This window comes from Phaenicophaeus curvirostris, chromosome 17 (genome assembly GCF_032191515.1).
Source record: "Phaenicophaeus curvirostris isolate KB17595 chromosome 17, BPBGC_Pcur_1.0, whole genome shotgun sequence".
Taxonomy (NCBI): Eukaryota; Metazoa; Chordata; class Aves; order Cuculiformes; family Cuculidae; genus Phaenicophaeus; species Phaenicophaeus curvirostris.
The window spans coordinates 1,516,537-1,528,589 of NC_091408.1; positions in this window are offsets into that span (position 1 = coordinate 1,516,537).

Below are 12,053 nucleotides of genomic sequence, written 5' to 3' on the forward strand. Positions count from 1 at the left end.
ACCATTCCTATCAAACACTAAACCATGTCCCTTCGGGATGCGGTTTGGTCCTTGGCTTTGCTTTCTGCTGCAGCAGGCTGGACACACAGGTCCCTGGGAGCTGATGGACATGGAGATTACAAAGGCTGGAGCTAACTGGAACTAACTTTGAGCTGTAAGAGGGGAGATTGAGATGAGATACCAGGAAAAAATGTTTAGCTGTGAGGGTGGGGAGGCCCTGGCCCAGGTTGCCCAGAGCAGGGGTGGCTGCCCCATCCCTGGAGGGGTTCAAGGCCAGGTTGGATGGGGCTTGGAGCCCCTGATCCAGTGGGAGGTGTCCCTGCCCGTGGCAGGGGTGGGACTGGATGGGCTTTGGGGTCCCTTCCAACCCAAACCATTCCCTGATTCTATAAACGAAGCACCAAGCCATTGTATTCCACCTGATCCCTCTACACTTCTTTGTAACATTAAAAGCAAAAATGGAAAAATGAAACTGTTTTCAGAGACGTTTCAAGCCATTGAGGGAGAAAGCTTTGCTTGGATTTCAAACCACGCTTTTAATACTCTCGAAGGGGCAAAACAATGTATGGGAGAGAAGTGTCATCTGCTTTATCGAGGTGAGCTCACCTTTCCTTATGCTGGCTGCCTGTGGAGGTAGCAGGTGGAAAATTTTTAATGGGGACTCTAAAAAGCTATTTTCTTTTAAAATATTTCTCTATTATTAAATCTGGTAATTATATGTTAGATACTTCGTAACTCTAGCTTCAGAAACAAATAACTTGCTTACTTTTTTTTCTGTATTCAGCCTTCTATTCTCACAAGTACTTCTATTCTCACAGCGTTTTGCTCCCCGCTGTGTAAGTAGTGTGCGTGCTTTTCCCCAACTTTCAGCTCAAAACCATTGAAATTGTTGAAATTACTCTTTCAGGACTGATTTTTTTTTTTTAAGTTTGGACTTCTTTTTGATCCTGAGAGAGAAATATATCATCAGCATTCCCAGCAGCTGTGCAGTTCCTTCTTCACAATGGAAACCTGTGGAAGACGAGACCTTCCCTTCGCCCCAAGCAGCCACCAGTTCCCTAGTGGGACGGTGCCCAGTCTGGTGACATGAGGCTCCTGGTGTTCCTCATTCCCCGGCTCCTGACCTCTCTCCAGCTCATCCCAAGAGACACTTGCAGGATGGTGACCTGGTATGTTGAGACTGTTAGAACCCTCCCAGCTGCTGGGTATTGAGGTGTTCAGCACAGCTTCAGTATAAATGTCCGGAGAAGGGGAATGAGGCTGTTGAAGGGTCTGGAGCACAGGAGTTGTGAGGAGCAGCTGAGGGAAGTGGGTCTGTTTAGCCTGGAGAAGAGAAGGCTAAGGGGAGACCTCATTGCTCTCTGCTGCTCCTGGAAAGGAGGTTGTGGTGAGGTGGGTGTTGGTCTTTTCTCTGAAGCAAGAAGTGATATGACAAGAGGAAATAGCCTCAAGTTGTACCAGGGGAGATTTAGACTGGATAGTAAATATTTCTTTCTTGAAAGAGTGGTGAAACCCTGGCAGAGGCTGCCCAGGGCAGTGGTGGAGTCTCCATCCCTGGAGGGGCTCAAAAACCATGTTGACGTGGCACATTGGGACATGATTTAGTAGGCACAGTGATGTTGGCTGACGATTGGTCTTGGTCTTCTTTGAGGTCTTTTCCAACCCTAATGATTCTATCATCCTGCTTGCCTCTGTGTCCTCCCTCTTTGCCGCATTTCTTTTTCTCCTCTTGTGACTGGTGCCTCTGGAGTTTGTCTGGAGAGGATGGACCTTCCTGCAGTGTGGCCGTGGTGACGATGATCTAACAGTGCATCACGTTAACAGATTAAAATAAACTGACTGATCTTTGATTTCCTGCTCTTTGTCCTGGTGTTACTTGTCATCTGGTAGCATTCATGACCTCTGGTGATGCTGGCGTGGTGCTCACTTATCCCAAATGCTTGCATTTGTGCCCGGTGCTCTGAGATTTGGCTCTGTTGTGTATCAGTGTTAGGCAGGGTTTATAGTTTATTAACTAGAGAAAAATCAAGAAGTTGTCGGAGAGCTTTTATAGTTCTTGCTCTCCTCACTGTTGTCCTCTGTGCTGAGAGATGAAATCTGGCTGTAGCTGTGTCTCTTTTTCCCAAGCCATTTAACTGATTTAATTACGGCCTTTGAGTTGTTTTCTGCACGCGGCTTTGGTATTCCTGTCACAGAGGAGACGCTATAAATATGGATTGTATGTTCCGCAGTCAGGGATCCATCAGCAGCTGGATCCCGCGTGTCGAGAGCTGCCCAACCTGTCTGTGGCCGCTGGCAGCACCAAAGCCTGGAACACGAGCTGCTGGGAGGCACTTTGGGTAGATCTGCCTCTGTGTCTCCGGTCTGCGTGCTGGTCAGTGGCTGCGGAGCGCTCGGCATGGTCTCCGGTGGGTCTGGCCATTAGGTGTTAGAAGCTGTTTGCCTGCAGAGCTTCCCCTCGAAGGAGTTCAGGCTGTGGCAGGAACACGTGTTTTTGAGGTGGGTCAGAGCCACGCACAGCACAGATGGACAGAAACGCGAGCTGCGCTGCTGCGTGTGACTCAGAGCCACTCGAACCCCCTTTTCCTCGGTTGTTGTCTGTGCTGGCTGCTTACAGGCTGCTGCTGGGTTTCTGGGAGCGTGGCAGAAGGCGCTGCATTCCCTGCAAACCGAAGTAAATAAACACAGGAATGCAAATTTGGGTCAATGACATCCTCTTAGCTGAGAAACTTGTTAGAAAATGGAATTATGTTTGGTTTCTTTTCGTATGAAGTATTTCCAGCAGTCTCCAAGCTGCATGCCCGTGCCTGATGACCAGAGTTTGTAGCCTCCCCAGCAGTTTTAGCTTTATGGCCAATAACATCACAGATATTTCGCTTGTAAAATGCCTGAAAACTCTGTGCTCAGGTGAACTCCATAACACTGCGCCTGCTGGGCTGGAGTGGAAATAGAGGGGATGGCTATTCTGAGCTCTGCTTCTTTCTGAGACGCTGCCAGAGCTTATTAATGATAGCATGGAGAGTGGAGGTGACAAGACCTGAAGAAAATCATTTAGGTCATCTCTGGTTAATTAGTGTAGGGTTGCTCCCTGTTCTCTAATTCCCAGAGCTCCGACCAGCACAACGACAACTGACAGAGTGGTGGTGGGAGTCTTAAGCCCTTAGTTTAAAAAAATTAAACCAACCAACCCTTTATCCCCAGCTGGAGAGTGGGATAACATTCCAAGTGGTGAAAGGGGAACAGAGGCACTGGGCTGTGTTGGAATCTCCCCACCTTGGTTCCAGCAGTGGTGTTTGTGCATCTGCAGAGCCCAGGTGAGTGGGAGCTCCTCGCAGGACCCCGATGGCCTCTGGTCCTGGGACTGTGTGTGGAGTATGGGTGGGATATGAGAGGTGTGAACAGAGGCTCCTTCACGTTCTCACTTGCTCTTGGACACCGCAGGGCCTGAAAGCCATCGCTTAGCCTCGTTATTTCCCGTTATATCTTGCTTATATCATCACCTGGAAAGCTGGTGCAAGGCAAAAGCTGAGAGCCCTGGTTAATGTTTGCTGTGTCCTTTCAGGGTCTGATGTTATTAATGCACAGACAAAGCAACTGTTGAAACGTCACCCAAAATTTCATGTTAAAACATCACTTTCAACCTCCTTGAACGAGGCTTAGAAGTTTGGTGTTATGAGAGCTCATGCCCTGCTGAAACATCCTCAAGGGTTTGTAATGCATTGGGGTTAACTGGCGGAGAATATTCAGGCTGAGCTTCAGGAGGTGGGAACTTTTCTCAATTTCCTTTTATCCTCTGCAAAATGCCCCTCTCTCCCTTCCCCCTTCCTCCCCCCCCAGTTCCCTTTTCTCTTTATAAAGCTGGAATTCTTCCAGCCTCTGCTCTGGGCTTGCAAGAAAACTTTACTGTGTAAATTTGCTCTTTGTGTTGGGAGTCCTTTGTTTAAACAGCATTGTGAGCTTGCTGGGGAGGGATGGAAAGAGGGGGAGCTGGGAGGAAGAATTTGAAAAGCCCTGACCCCTGATGAATAAAATCCAGCACATTAACACATTCTTCAATAAATTCATGATTGCAGATAAGGTGGGAGTCCCCAGGGCCGGGCTTTTCATTAACCCCCTGCTGTCTAACCCAAACAGACGCAGTGTTTTGTTAGCATCCGAGGACAAGCAGACCCCTTTTGTGGCCAAGGGGCCGAGCGCACATGGGGAGATCTCCTATAGGAAGCCAGGTTACAAAATGGGACTCTATTTCAGAACAAACTCCTTTTGGTTATTTTGATGAGATTACAGAAGGGAAAAGGCTTTAACAAGGGGCTTATTGAAGCTAAGTAACTGTTCTGAATACAGTGAGGACCAGGGCAGAGAACATATGATTCCCAAGTAAATAGGCGCCTCTACAGTAGGGCTGAAACAACAAAGCTGGACATGGTTGGTGTGGTTATTCTGTGGTGTGCAGGGATGCGTGGAGGTGGGAGCACGTGCGGGACTCCTGCGATAACCCGCGCGGCACTGCCGGCGTGGTCAGCCTGGGCACTGCTTCCCACCTTATTTGTTCTTCTGAATGGAAAGTCTACTCAGAAATACTTTGCTTTTGTGGAGATCTATCCCTTCAAATGCTTGTCTTGCATCCTAGGAAGGTCTTCTGCGTTGTTTATTAGAATATTTACATTTTTCAATGGTCTTGTACTCCCAAGTCTTGGTATGTCCGGTAACTCGTCGTATCTTTCCACCTAAAGAAATGTATTTTGGGATGAAACCCAGAAAAAACAAGGGTTTGTCTCAGGTTCCTGCTCCCCACCAGTAATAATGCTGTGCCTTTCTCAGACTGCCCGTGTCCCTGGGAGTTCACACACCCAGTGGGAGACTCCAAGCCTTTCACAGAGCAGCTCATGCCCAAGTCAAGTGAATCCTGGCCTTTGGGAACGAACCCAGGCGTTCCACGTGGGACCCTGGCATTCTTGCACACAGATCCCTCTGCTGTGCGCCCCTCCTGCAGACGATGCCCGCTTGCATGTTGTACAGTGGCTGGAGACAGGGCTTCTGTGGGCTGGAGGCTGCAGGCAGCATCAGCCCCTGCCTTCTGACTCTGCAGCCCTGGCCGCCTTCTAGCGCTGCTCTTCTGGTGTGCAATTTTACTTACGTGTGGTATATAATTTCAAAATATTTCCTGTTGCTGCCAATTTTGCTAATTTCCATTGAAAATAACTCCTCTCTTTTAAGGGAGCTGAAGGTGCTCCAGACCGGACTGCGCTCCTGGCACTCTTGGCATCGCATCTCCTCTCAAAAACGCGAAGGAACACCATGCGCATTCGTGGTTGAACCTCCCCAAGGAAAAGAGTGAGGAATGAACCAACTTTCCCTGCAGGGCCTTGGGTACAAGAGCCATTCCTGCAGCTCCAGAGAGGCCAGCTCAGTCGTGGGGAGGACCAGCAGCCTGGCAAGGCTGTGGGGGGCTGTAAGCATTTGGGGTCAGGGAGATCTTGGAACCCCCTGTGTCTTGGCAGGGCTGGGAGTCACTGGATTTGGATCTCGGCACTGCCTGTGCCCCTGCGTGTGCCGGGTAGAGCATCAGGCTTCGTGCCGCACTCCTCTCCTGCTCTGCTGGAGGCCCCATGGTGATGTTGGGGCAAGGCTTGATGATTTAAGCCTGAAATCCCTTGTAACCAAATAGCCCCTCTGCTCTGGCTTTCTCTCCCACCAGCCCTGTGAGCAAATGTGGCAGGAGCTGCTTTTCAGTCTATTTAAAACTATTTGAATTTCCAAGGTTAATAAAGATAGGAAGCAGTGTGATATATTTATAATTAAATCAAGTGATCTCAATTCATGGACCCTCAAGGTTTCTTATTCTTGATGCCGTGAGATTAGGAGTTGGCAGTTTCCCTAATTAACGACGGACACCCTCAGCTTTGAGCTCTCCCTGTGTCTGGCACAACGACGTGGGTTTCAGCCTGGAATAACCCCGGTGCCTCGCGCTCCGTGTGTGAATAACCTCCGCAACGTGTTTGCCTTGTAAGCTTGATACCCCTTATCGAGGCTCCTGCTTACAAGCCCTGCTGAAGGCAGCTCATTGTGCTGGGAGAGAGCTGCTGCTTCAACATCATCTAATATTTCACTGTGGCTCCGTTTTGTGGACAAGAAGCACCTGGAAGAGGAAAAACCTGGTTGGTTGGGTACATAGAGCGGGTTGGCTCAGGCTTTGCCGCGGGTGCCTGTGAATCTCTGCCTTGTGCCAGGCTGAGGGGCATTTCCTTCCAACCACCCCCGGCACCGCTGTCCTCGCAGAGGGAGCGGGTTTAATGTTTTGCACACATGGCTCTGCGGGGCTGACGTGTTTGACTGGAAGGAGCAGTCGCAGCTCCTTCCCATGGAAAATCCATCTGTTCCCCTGCATTCCCTGGTGCGTGGGGTCTCGGGGCGGGGGCGACGGCGGAGTGGGTATTATCTGCCGTGCGCCCTGCGCGGCTGAGCGACGCTGCGCTGCGCTGGAGGTGGTTAGGAGGGGTCACTCAGGCATGTTCCCCTCCATTCCTTTTCCTGCCCTTATTATCTGAGACTCTGCTTTGTAAGAAAAGCCTGTTTTTTACATGTTGGGGCTATGTTATTCATTCCCTTCGGCTGTGCTCCTGCGCTGTGGAGCCCCTCGGAAGAGCCCCTTGGGCCCAGGTGCTGGGGCCAGGCTTGGCAGCTGGGGGCTGCAGGAAGGGTCTTTTCAGGGTGGAGGTCTGGGGATTAATCTGAAGGCAAGGGTGTTGTGGTTTGTTGTTTGGTTTTGTTTTTTTTTTTTTCCCCCTGGAATAATTTGAGTTCGGCTCCTTTCAGGCACTGGTGACCCTGCAGCAGGAGTGCAGAGGGGTGGCTGAGAGGCAGTGGGGAGCGCGCTCCCTTCTCCCCCGCTGACCCCCAGAGTGCCAAGCCCTGCCGAGCCGAGCGCGGACGCCGGCTGCAGGAGGGAGAGCTGCCCACGCAGGGCTGCAAGGGCTCCCAGCTCCAGCCACGCTCGGCTGGTGTCTGCTACCCCAGCAGGGGCTCGGTTTGGGGTTGGCATCCCTCAAGGACTGGGGAGCTGTTGCTCTCCATCCTGAGCTGGCTGCTGCTTGGCTGATGGAAACCAGTCTGGCTGCTGTGGTGGCTGTGGGTGGGTGTCAGCCCTGGCGCTGCCTCCCGGCTCACGGGTCCATCCGTGTGCGGATGCAGCCAATCCACGTGGCTGCTGCGTTCTGGGCACCCTGGGTGCCTCTGGCAGCTCACAATTAACACGTGGCCAGGGCACGGCACAGGTAGCTGCTGGCCTGACAATGAAGGCGTTTTATCTTAATTCAAGCTGTTAAGAAGTATCCCTGTTTCTGTGATTTACAACAGGCCAGGAGACCCACATGGGTCCAGCCCAGTTCCCAGGGAGCGTTCCTGGTCGGACCCCAGCGGGGCCATTACAACCCGTAGTGGGGCTGGCTCTGCCTTTCAGCGCTTTAAAGGCTGTTTGTGTTTGATGGGCTGATGCGTATCAAATGCAATCCAGCTTCCCACTGTCTGCTCTGTCAGCCCCCTGATGTTGGCTTTTGACAGATAAAGCACCCCCTCCCCGAATTTCTGATTTCACACTGATGCACAAACATTCTTTGGCAATTTGAGCCCATTGTATTAAAGTAGTTAAATTCCTTAAGCATGTGCCTCTGAGAACACAGCGGTGTGATGTTCATTGCAGCGATATCGGGGTGGTGGCGGTGCTGGCTCTCTGGCCGTGTCGGGACACCCAGAGCAGTGATGTTTCTCTTGGACTTTGAGCCAGAGAACTGAGGATGCTGCTGCACATACAGACACCCTGATGTCCCTCGCTGTCTGTAGTGCCACCGCAGCGCGTGCATCTGTGCATTCGAGTGAGGATCCTCAATCTTTCTGTGTCTGGAGAAGCAATCCTTGCACAGCCCGAGGAGCCTGGGGTGCGGACCCGCTGCTGTGGCAGTGGAAGGGGGTGAACGGGCAAGTGTTAAAACATCTTCCTTGCAAAATGCCTTTGACTTTATGTTGGACCTCAGAGAAAGCTCTCTGGCCATCCTAATTTCAGCGCGTTGTGGGGCTTGGCTGCTGGATGTGGCCTGGAAGCCTCTTTCCCCACCCAAGAGTGCCTCCTGGGTCCAGGAGCAGCCTGGGAATCAGGGAAAAAGGTCCCAGGAAGGGAAGCAGCTTTGGCAAACGCAAGAATTGAATTGTTCTTGGCTAAGTGGGAGAGCTGGAGGGGGGCACCGTTGCTGGAATCTCTTACGGTTCTGCATCTGATCGGCTAGCCCTTGCCTCAGAAACAACCGCGTGTGATGCAGTCACTTGTGAGTTAAGATTCAGTTTCAAATGTCTTAAGTTATTATTGATGCTTGAAAAGGTTACATCTGCAACTCATTTTCTATGTCATTGACGTTCTTCTCTGACAAATAATTTCAGAAATATGCAGCAAAATGTTTTGGCCCACAAAAGCTGCAGCTCACCAAGTGTGCAGACCACATCTTTACACATTTTGTAAGGAAAAAAAAAAAAAAAAGCTTAACTCCTCATGTGCTCTCCCAGCTCTTCCTGCCTCAGCAAGGCACGAGGCTGAGACAAAGCACTCGCTGCTGATAGGACCGTGGGGCTGAGGCAGTGCCCGCTTGGGTGATGCGAGGCACGGACCCTCCTGTGTGGCCTCCTCCACTTCTCTCCACCAGGGCTGGCCACGTTCCTCTCTCCAGTGCTCCGTGCATGGTGGAAACCCAAGGGAAGAAAGTGTGTAGGTGACCTGTTCTAGTGACAGCCACATCTTTGGCTCTAGAGAAACATGGGGAAGAAGGGAACACCCCGGGGTGCTGGTCCTTTATAGGTTTGTTGACGCTCAGGCTTTGAAGCGCAGGTGCCACGTGGCGTCAAGACATGGAAGAGTTTTGGACATCACGCAACCAACAAAGCAGAGAGAGATTGTGAGGATTTTGCTGGCATAGTCAGATGCTGTGCTTGCCACTGCATCTTGACGTGCTGCTCGTGGCTGTGGCCGGGCTGCTCTGTTCCTCCGATCCCAGGCGTGCTCCTGGCAGCCGTACAGCGGCAGAGGGAAGCGCTTTCACCGGACTTCCCAGCTGCTGTCACAACGTGGTAATGATTTCAGGGAGACGTAATCCAGATTGTCTGAATGAGAAAGCAATAAGTGACCTTGGCTTTCTGGTTAATGCTCAGGTGTATGAAGGGGAAATAATAGAGAGTTGCCTCCTAGGAATCATCATCAAAGCCAAGCATCATTCATGTAATTTGCTTTGGAAGGTGGAACTTGTCTTTTTATTTACCAAGCATTGCTGATGTCCAAGATAACATTTATATCAGATGGGAGCTTTTAAAGTGCTGCTCAGACAGGGCCGCTGACCTTCTTCTGCTCTTATTAAATGTTATGCATTTGACGCTCTCTTCTGTTATCTAAATTACCAGCCTGGCTGAGAAAGGTGGCTGCTGTAGCGAGCTGGGTGAGGTTAGATGTCATCTCAGTGCCTCTGCCTGATGTGCCTTTGCAGGCAGAGCTCAGCGGGAACTTTGCTATTGGGATGAAAGCCGTAGCTTAACCTATGGGTGGTTTGAAATAACTTCATTGTAGAGCGGTATCCAGAGTGAAGATGGGACTCCACAGGAACGCTTCCCTTTCCCCAGCTTGCCTTTGTTGTTGCTGCTTTGGTGAATATTAAGAGGGGTTGCTGACCCTTGCAAGCCCGTGACCTCTGTATCTGAAAGGCTGGTGGAGAAGAGCCTTCTTCTCAACCTTGCCTAGCCAGTCTTTCCCCAGCGCTCTTTCTTTCACGAGCGTGACGCTGTGGAAATGTAAGATATGGAAAAGCACCTTGGGAGCTGCCACCCTTGGAGCAGATTCGGTGTGGCTGACCGCTCTGCTTTGCATCCCTCAGGCAGGGTCGTGCCTCCTCCGGGAAGGGAATCAGCAGGCAGTCTGGCTCACATCCTGCAAGTAAGACCTGGTGGATCATGTGGCTGATAAGAAGGTCCAAATAGTGCAGAGGAAACCTGTCAGGGAAGAATGTGGGAGGCAGGCAGCTAAGGGCTGCACGTCGGTGTAAGGAAATGGCATACGAAGCCTGCGGTGACTCACCTAAGCAGCTTGTCTGCGCAGCAGCATTGCCGTGTGCCGTGACGCTCGGCACGCACGGGCTGCCTGTCCATCACTTGCCATCTTAGTGCCTGGTTCTTTCATCATAAAGGATAATACTTAGAATATTAGTTTTGGAGAAGGCAAAGCGTGGGACGAGATTTTAATTTTCCTATGTCTTCCAGTTCCAGGAGCTGTGACACCTGCGTGTCCGTCTGGAGGTTCTGGTTTCCCCGAGGTAGCTCTGGCTGATGTTGGGTGAGCTGTAGCGGGGGTACAAGGCAGCACCCAGCCCAATTCTCACTCTGTGTGCACCCAGGCACAGCACCTCTCCTCCTGCCGACGTGGGAATTTATTTCTTCTAGGAGTGGAATTTGATGAATTCAGTGGAAAGGTTCTGGTTCACTGCACAAGGGGGTAAGGGTTGCGTGGCAGATCCTGCAAAATCCACTAATGCCAGAATGGGCCTTGGCTGCATTGTGAAAGCCAGTGAGTATAAAGCAGTTTTTTTCCTTTTGCGTTGGTCGGTAGCGGCTCCCACCATAACATTTCCCTGCAAATTTGGTGAGCCTAATCATTTTGAGTGAGTTAAGGCTAAACTTATGGTGTGCATAGGTTAACCACAGACCATTCGGTGTAAAATCCTCTTACTGATTGCTTTTATTTCTATTGTCGCTTGCAGGTTGAAGGCTTCCGTAGAAATCAGTCTCAGGAACACTGATGGTACCTGAGGGGAAGCCCAGCCAATACCTCCTGGGAGCACAGGGCACCCTGCCCCGAGGTCCAGGCTCATGCGATGCCCGGGCTGCCTCCTGTATGTGCTCTGTCCCCCTGTGGATGCAGCAAATCCTTGTGCCTGGGGGTGGCTGCAGGTAGGATTGTCCACATCAGCCCTCCCTCTGTGCAAACCACCCACAGGCAGTCCTGGCTGGGTTTTGCTTATGTGCATTAAAGTAACGGCTGGCTCCTAGACGGCTCTGGAGAGCGGACCCTTCGTTAGAGACTGATGGTTACAGAGCAGCATTTGGAGAAGCCGCCCTGACCTGGAGGGTGGCCAGGGTTCATCAAAGTTAAGCACTGATGCACTTTGCCTTTTGCTTGATGTGCTGGCAGGAGTTTTCGCCCTGGATATTAGGGAAACCTGTGCTGAGAAAAGTTATAATAACTTATATTAATTGTGTGAATGGCTTTTTTTCCTCTCAGAGGTATGGGTAGTGAGTAATTGTATTGTTTATTGCACTTAATGGGACATTAATCAACAGCCTTGGAGGAGCCATTGTGCTCCCAATGGGCTGTGCGTTCTGCTTATTATCTTAATTCCAGGTATGATGTTAATTATCGTATAAGCTCTAGCAGCATCCACTTTCTGTAACACCCATCTTCACAAGCTGTAGCCTCACAGGATGAAATTAAAACAATACCCTTTTTTTCCCTCTCTTCCCATGCACTGCAGCAGGAGCTCCCATTGCTGCTTCTTTCTGAAGCTAAACTTACAGGCTGAAACCTAATTTACTGTTTTAGACCAGCCCCTCACAAAGACCAGAAGGATGAATTGTTATGCCGCGGCATTGCCTCTGCCAGCCCCAGCTTGTGGGACCGAAACAGGAGGTTTGGTTGATAGAACTAGGAGCAATGGGGATAAACTGGAGAGGGGCAGATTTAGACTAGACATAAGGAGGAATTTCTTCACAATGGGTGTTGGGGAGGCCCTGGCCCAGGTTACCCAGAGCAGTGGTGGCTGCCCCATCCCTGGAGGGGTTCAAGGCCAGGTTGGATGGGGCTGGGAGCCCCTGATCCCGTGGGAGGTGTCCCTGCCCATGGCAGGAGTGGAACTGGATGAGCTTTAAGGTCCCTTCCAACCCTAATTATTCTATGATTCTACTGCTCTGCCTTTGCAGAAGCCTGGGAGGTAGCAGCTCTGGCTTTGTGCTTTAACAGTTAATCATTTCTT